At 29.9% G+C, this 7292-nt stretch overlaps 1 protein-coding gene across 2 annotated transcripts in view; it reads left to right on the top strand.

Moving 5' to 3' along the window:
- Window positions 1-7292, top strand: part of Meltrin (meltrin) — a 239695-nt gene that overhangs the window by 34584 nt on the left and 197819 nt on the right. For both annotated transcript variants that reach the window (XM_067049802.1, XM_067049801.1), the window contains exon 2: window positions 2086-2130. The gene's annotated coding sequence lies outside the window, so the exon portion shown is untranslated. The remainder of the gene's footprint in view (window positions 1-2085; window positions 2131-7292) is intronic.

Below are 7292 nucleotides of genomic sequence, written 5' to 3'. Positions count from 1 at the left end.
CTTCCCATTAATACACGTAATACTTCCCATTAATCCATCCTATTAAAATTAAATATTAAACGCTGTTTATTTAGATATTTTCGTACGTATTTGCTCTAACATGTGTAATTAAAAAACAATTTACTTCTCAATCCATTTTATTTGTAATAATAACATTATTCATTGAAATTTTATTATATAGAAATATACAGAAAAATAATTGTACTAAGAAAAAATATATTATCAGAAAAGAAAAGAAATGAGTGGATAAAGGGGAGATGTACTTAGTAGGTTCTTTTCTTTCCTTATACCCTCTAGATATTGGGGAAGTAATTTTTATATCATTTGGTATTCAAGCTTGAAACAATAAAAAAAAATTGTGTTCAAAAGCTCAGTTATAGTTTTACTCCAAGTTGAGCCAGGCTATAGAGATCTACACATATTGAATTTTATGCTAGAGTTCATAATAGTCCCCCTTCTTATCGTCTGCATATTTCAGTTGGCGTATTCCAAGAGAACGAGATTGCTTCGGATTCTGAATTTCACACCTACTTGTGCCTTGTATTCGTCTCAAGTGATTTTTTTTTCTATGAGAGATCATCGAAAAATCTGAGGGATGTAATCGTTTATTGTGTTCACTGTTCATTGTCTCATATATATATTTTTTGTATTATTTACTTTAGTTTACTTATATTATTGTAACAATTTTTAATTATTTATATAAGATAATAAGGTGACAATGGAAAATGTATTTGTAATGGTTAATTATCTTATTCCTTTTTTTTTTGGCACCTTGTTTATTTTTCTACATGTTCAGATATTACAAATACAGGCTTAGAAGGATTGATGTAACTTATTATTATAATAAAACACAGAAATCTTTTTAAATTTCCCGGCTTGGTGGTATATAAATTTGGGTTCTTTGGCATGACACTCCTCTAGCGCCTGCAGAATACTAAATTTTCGTTATCAAAAGATATATTTAGGCCTCTGAACGGACACTTACAAAAAATGTTGAAAATGAAGGAAACAATATTAAATTGTTTAATGTTTTAATATTAATAAATATGTGCGAACATTCAAATATTTCTTGAAGTTCAATATACTAAAGTTATTATTTCTTAATTAATAAAACCGAAACACTGTCATTGCATCAAATAAATAATTTTTATTTTCATTTGCAGTCAAATCCCAATGAAGCGCTTCCCCTATAAAACGCTTTCTGCACCCCATGGAGTACGTGTACCACACTTAAATTAACTAAATTAATTATACCTAATTTGTTAATACTTTTCAGTAACATATTTATATTTAATATTTTTTAATTATACACTCTCAGGTATAAATACAAATACCTTGCTACATTGATTGTAACATTTATAACATGAATATTTCGTTGAAAAGTATAATCTAATCTGAATGTCGCATGAAAATGATAAAAATGGTGGTACTACATTTTTTTTTAAATTTCACTAAAAATATCCTTTTTTATTTAATTTAAGTTTCGAATAAATAATTCATGTTAAATAATATTAAAATAATAATAATGCAATTAAAGTATTTGATCAAATCACTTACTTTCTTTATCGATATCACCCTAAAGAGTCTTATTTTGATATCATCATATACTTAAGAGATTTGATCAAATCTTCATTTTTATCATCTCCCTGCAACATATGCATATTTAATAATATAATACTTCTAGGATAATCCTAGGAAATAAACTGTTGAGAGAGCCGGATGATCTAGCTTTTTAAATTGATGTTACAGGCACAACGGATTCCAACCAGGCATTATCAGTGATTGTGAAATACAACAGATTCAGAATTATAGAGTAAAGGGAGTCACAGAATTATAGAGTTTTAAAGTGTACTTCCTAACGATTATATGTTTCTTATCAATATATAGAATATTTAAAAAAAATTTAAATTTGCATATTAAATAAGAATGCCTATTGCTTTATGTTTACATAAAAATTTAAAAAAATATAATATTAATTACAAAAAAAAATGATATAGTTAGGTAATTATAAATAATATTAAAATCTAATTAATGTTTTTTCATATTATTGAATTTCATTTTACATTTTTTTTTTTATGGTTGCAGATTTCGCATTGAACAATGGGGGAACCTTCACCTACCTGGAAGAAGGTTAGTTATTTTTTTAACTTATTAGTATGTCATTAAATAAATCAAGCCAGGAATAAATAAATAATTTATTTCAATGAAAGACCTATCAAATCTTCTTGAATTGGTCAAATGATCGACTCAAAAAAAAATTTTTTTTCAGCATCTATTAATGTTATTCAGAATGATTCCATACACACAGACAGCTATTTTGCATCTAAACATTACTTCATTACCAATGTATACATAGAATCGCTTGTTAGCTGAATGGCCTCTGATTGCTTGCAGTCACGATTGTTTCCGATCATATCTTGATGGGAGTAGACGATTGAATTCTCATTCTCAATTGAATGCTGATTGCTATATAGCTCGACAACAATCATTATTTAAGACACCCGCTGATATGTTTTCTTATTTTGGCTTATTACTTTTATTTCATAAACTGAAAAAAGTGGTGTTAAGGTACTGTGTTACTAACTTCAAGGAACCCTATTCGAATCCGGCTGTGAAAGATAATAATTTATTCTGTTAATGTAGCGGTTAGTCAACCCTGTGGGTTCGAGCAGCCCTCCGGGGTCCACCAAACTTTATAAAGAGGGTACCCTCAGTAGGGGAAAACTCTGACGGTCGAGTGTGATTCTGGGCAAATAAACTCTTTGTACAACCGTTTGTATAGTAACAGTACTCCCTTAAAAAATACTGTACTCCTGACCCTTCATGGGTTGTAGACGTATGAATGTATCTTTATTTATTTTTTATTTTAATCAAACCTTTCGAATTGCATAGAATTCACATATTTAAATAAAAATATGTCTATTTGCTGTCAGTGGCTTTTCTCTGATACTACTGTACCAAAATTTATTTTAGATTTGATATCACAGTCACAGGTTAGTCCGCAATGATCCTCAGAATTCGAAACCATTCAAAGCTATTTTGAAACATTTTCACGATCGTAATACTTCCCATTAATACACGTAATACTTCCCATTAATCCGTGCACGTGTGTGTGTTTATATGTATATGTATATATTATTAACTAATACCATTGCAATGGGTCATACAGCTGTACATAATTTTATTTCAACTTCGCTAAGTGATTACATAAGGCTGCTTCAAGCTTTTGTTGCCCCAGTTCTTGTACTTTTTGGAGATTGTAAGCAGGTGGTTGGAATTACTTTCCTTCTACTCTCCCCCTCTCCTGTAAACTCTTCCCTAGTCGTTACAGATTTAATTTTCTTGCAGGATGCCTCCACCTTGTTACTTTTTCAAAGATCAGTGCCGTTCGTAGTAAACATGCCAGCTACACCTGGCGACTTCAATTTAGTAACTTGCATTTCGTTACGTGTTGTGTCCTAGTTGCAATATTGAATTTTACAATAGAGGATTTGTTCATAATATACGGAGTGACATGTAATAGAGGAGTGTACAACTGCAACAAGCTTTTGTTGATGATGTAATGCCACGTTGTAAAGTAATAAAAGAAAACCAATTATACACAAAAATATAATAATAATTAAATCATTATATTTTTAATGAACGCATCGTATTTGAAAAAATAAAATATAATATATCAAAAATATAATACTCATAAAAAAGTTTATAAAAAAATCGATGAACTCGATAATGTAAATGTGAATAAAATAGAAAATAAATAAATGTACATAGATGAATAAATATCAAATATTTATATAAAAAAATGTTGTAAAAGATAAGGAAAAACAGATAAATACGTAAATATAAAAACCTATGTAAAAATATAAATTTAAAATATCAATATAATAATTAATAATATATACAGTTAGTAAAAAAAAAGTCTGCATACACTTATTATTAATCAAAAAAGTGAGTTAAAAGCAAAAGAGAAAAATAGATGAAACAATTTATTTATTTTTTCCTTTTAAATACAGGACCTTTTGATTAATTTGGTACATTTAAAATTGTTTAAAAATTATACAAATACAACAGAAAATGATAGAGGAAAAGTAACAATACGTCTTCACAAAAAAAGTCTGCATAAGCGGTATATATGCATTATATAACAAAATAATTATCAATGCAAATAATTGCCTAATGGTCTTTGGGACCTCCTTCATTTTTTATTACCTCTCTCAAACCGAGAATCCGTTTTCAACCACTGCTCCTTAAGAACCTCTCATAGTTGCCGTTTATTTCTTATTTTGTAATGCCTCAGCCTCATTTTAAGATCCTGCCAGAGGTGCTCTATGGGGTTAAGGTCAGGCGATTGTTGTGGTATTTTTAACTGACCTGGAGCATTGTACAGCAACCATTTTTCGACCCTTCTGGCATGATGTTTAGGATCGTTATGCTGTTAAAAAATACTATTTGATCTTAGAACTAACTTGGAAGCACTGAATCACAGATTTTGTTTTAGGACATCTGCGTATAGATATTGATCCATCATTCCCTCGATGATTTTCAAGTTGCCTACTCCGGCTGAAGCCTACCTAGAACCTCAAACCATGATCCCTACTCCTCCATTTTTCAATTACATGGCTTGTTTTTTTCTCTTTTGGACTTTAACGTTGCCATCAGCATCGAAATAAACTATAAACTACTTGGTCATTATGCATTTTTTAGATTTACTTTTATTTGTGATTTTAATCTTTTAATTTGGTGTTTTGATGTCGACTCATATCACTTATAAAAGCATTAAAACACAAAAAAAAACAACATTAAAACTTCAAATAAAAGTAAATTACACAGTAAAGACGTAATGACTAAGTAGTTGATCGCCCAGAAAAACAGTTTTTTTTTTTTTAAATTAAGTTTTGAAATTATTAATATCATTTCTATTGAAAGTCAATAGTTGACAGTTGATCGGTCAGTTTGCTTTGTCATTTCACATTGAATAGAGACGCCAGAAAAGCGTTTGCAATTTGTGCAAATTTATTTCAGAAATTACATCGCTTGAAAATTTCTAATTTTTATTTAAATGAAAATTCTTATTTAAGGGTTCCAAGAATCGGTAAATATGAATCCGGCTCTATTATTTCTAAGAAAAGTTTTTTATTCTTCTTTACTGGTAGCGACTTAAGGTTATTTAATAATTTTTTTAAATTATATTTTTTAAATACAATTATTATAATATACAATTATTATTATATTATAATTTTTTACACTTAAAAACTCATTTAATACAAGAAGCAATATTTTATTCTTATACTATATAAAATAAAAGAAAAGAAAAATGCATTAGCAGGAATCCTCGAACATGTGTCTAATATTTTCTAACCTAATATCACCAAAAAAAGTTTCATTAAAATCGGTGATTCCACTTGCGTTGTCATGCATGCTTTGTGATTTGTTCTTATTTGTGGCGAAACATAGACATAACTTTCAAAATTAAAAATCAGTCTAGAATAGCAAGATAACTTGTAGGAAGTCCATTTATGGTCATTAGTCCATTTTTATTCAGCTTTTGTTATAGTTTAATATGTTTTATTAGAACAAGAGATGGCTATTTTAAATTAATAATTTAATTTTGTTCGATTGTATATAATTTATAATTTTACAAATGAATTAGATTGGTTTTATCTTCTATTTTTTTTTTTTTAATTTTAACTTTATATTTTATGTTTTCCATTCCCACAGTTTATATAATAGGAGTTTCCACATATAAAACAAAAATCGTAAGGAAGATGAAGGACACCTCTACAAGACTACGCTCTCCAAACTGCAGAGTTTCCAGAACTCCCTCCTGAGGTGAGTAGTCAGAGGAACTTCACTCCAGCGGGCCAGGAACAGAGTAATATGTGAGGAGCTCCAACTCCCGTCAGTGCCGGAATTCATAGGCCGTAGGCACATCAAATTCTTTGATGGTCTGAAAGCCTGTGCCAACCCTCTATTCCGTGAGATCGCTCCTCCACCAAGGGAGGTGGCAAAGCATTGTCCCCTTGGTCGACGTCCTCGCCTTGCGGAGGGACTTCTGGCTCTGCAGCCTGAAGTCATCACTTCAACACAACCAACAGGAATAGCCCCTCTCTATTCCTAGTGAGCATCCAGGCAAACATATGCCATCATTGTTGACACCGCGGACTTCAGCGGATCCGGCAACCATTCTTATAATGCCATCCCGGCAAAACAAGAAAATGAAATGGCCGGTATATGTATATAGGTTTATATATATTTGTACATGCCTGCCTTTTTCTTTGTTCCAGAAAGTAAGAAAAAAAAAAAAAGGAAGTTGAAGATTTTATTAATTAATTCAATACGCCGAAAAAAAATTAGAACGATTTCTCCTTGCAATATTGGACATTTTTTATTTCGTAAATATTTATCCTGGAATGCGCCGATTTTTATTTTATTTATAATTTGTGACATTAAAATATTTATGTGTATCCTTGATTTACTTTAACTACGGAATTGTTATTGATTACATTATATATTATTGCGTAGAGGATATATTCGAAAATATTCAGAGAAAGGAGACAGTCCCCAACTGAAACACCGTTATCACTTCATACTAGGTCAGGCCTCCGTTTTTGGAACACATCCAAAGGCCCTGGGCCACAAAACGATCGGGGCTCTAGTGATTAAACAGTATTGATAGCGGTTTCCGGTCTTAGATTTGATGAATACTAAAGTTCTCATTTCAATGAGCAAAAGTGTTTCAACTCAGAAAAATCTTTAAAACTGACCTTTTGTTTTTTATTCTGTGCACTATAATTACTCAATTAGTGATTTGATGGGGTTTGAAATAAGGTTTCATGTAGATTTCAAACATTCTGGTAGATGTAATTATTCTCCCGATCCAAATAATGTTGTTTCAATTTTATATGGTCTATTTATTTGAGTATGAATTTTTTTTTTGTGGTAATTTTTGAAACAATGCTGGTTTTAGTCGACTTGAAATCCAATTTTAGTGTACAAAATGTTGTAAGTCAAATCATTTTTGCACTCATAGGCTCATATTTGTTCGCAATCAGTATTTCAATCAAAATAATAATAATAAAAATAAATGATTAAAACAAAGTTTGTTTTATTATTCAATAATTGAGAAATGATATATATAAAGCATAATCGATGTATCTTTACCAAAAAGGAGGTAGCTCCACTCAACAAAATTTTATTAATTGTTTTTGTTTACCAAATTGTTTTTTCATACAATATATTCCGGTTTTCCAAATTCAATTTTTTTGATAACTTTTTTTTTACTTTCCCTTTTG

The sequence above is a fragment of the Halyomorpha halys genome, unplaced genomic scaffold (assembly GCF_000696795.3).
Source record: "Halyomorpha halys isolate HHAL.00 unplaced genomic scaffold, Hhal_1.1 Scaffold547.1, whole genome shotgun sequence".
NCBI classification, from domain to species: domain Eukaryota; kingdom Metazoa; phylum Arthropoda; class Insecta; order Hemiptera; family Pentatomidae; genus Halyomorpha; species Halyomorpha halys.
Note: the sequence above shows the minus strand (reverse complement) of the source record. Positions and strands in the feature narration are given on the sequence as shown.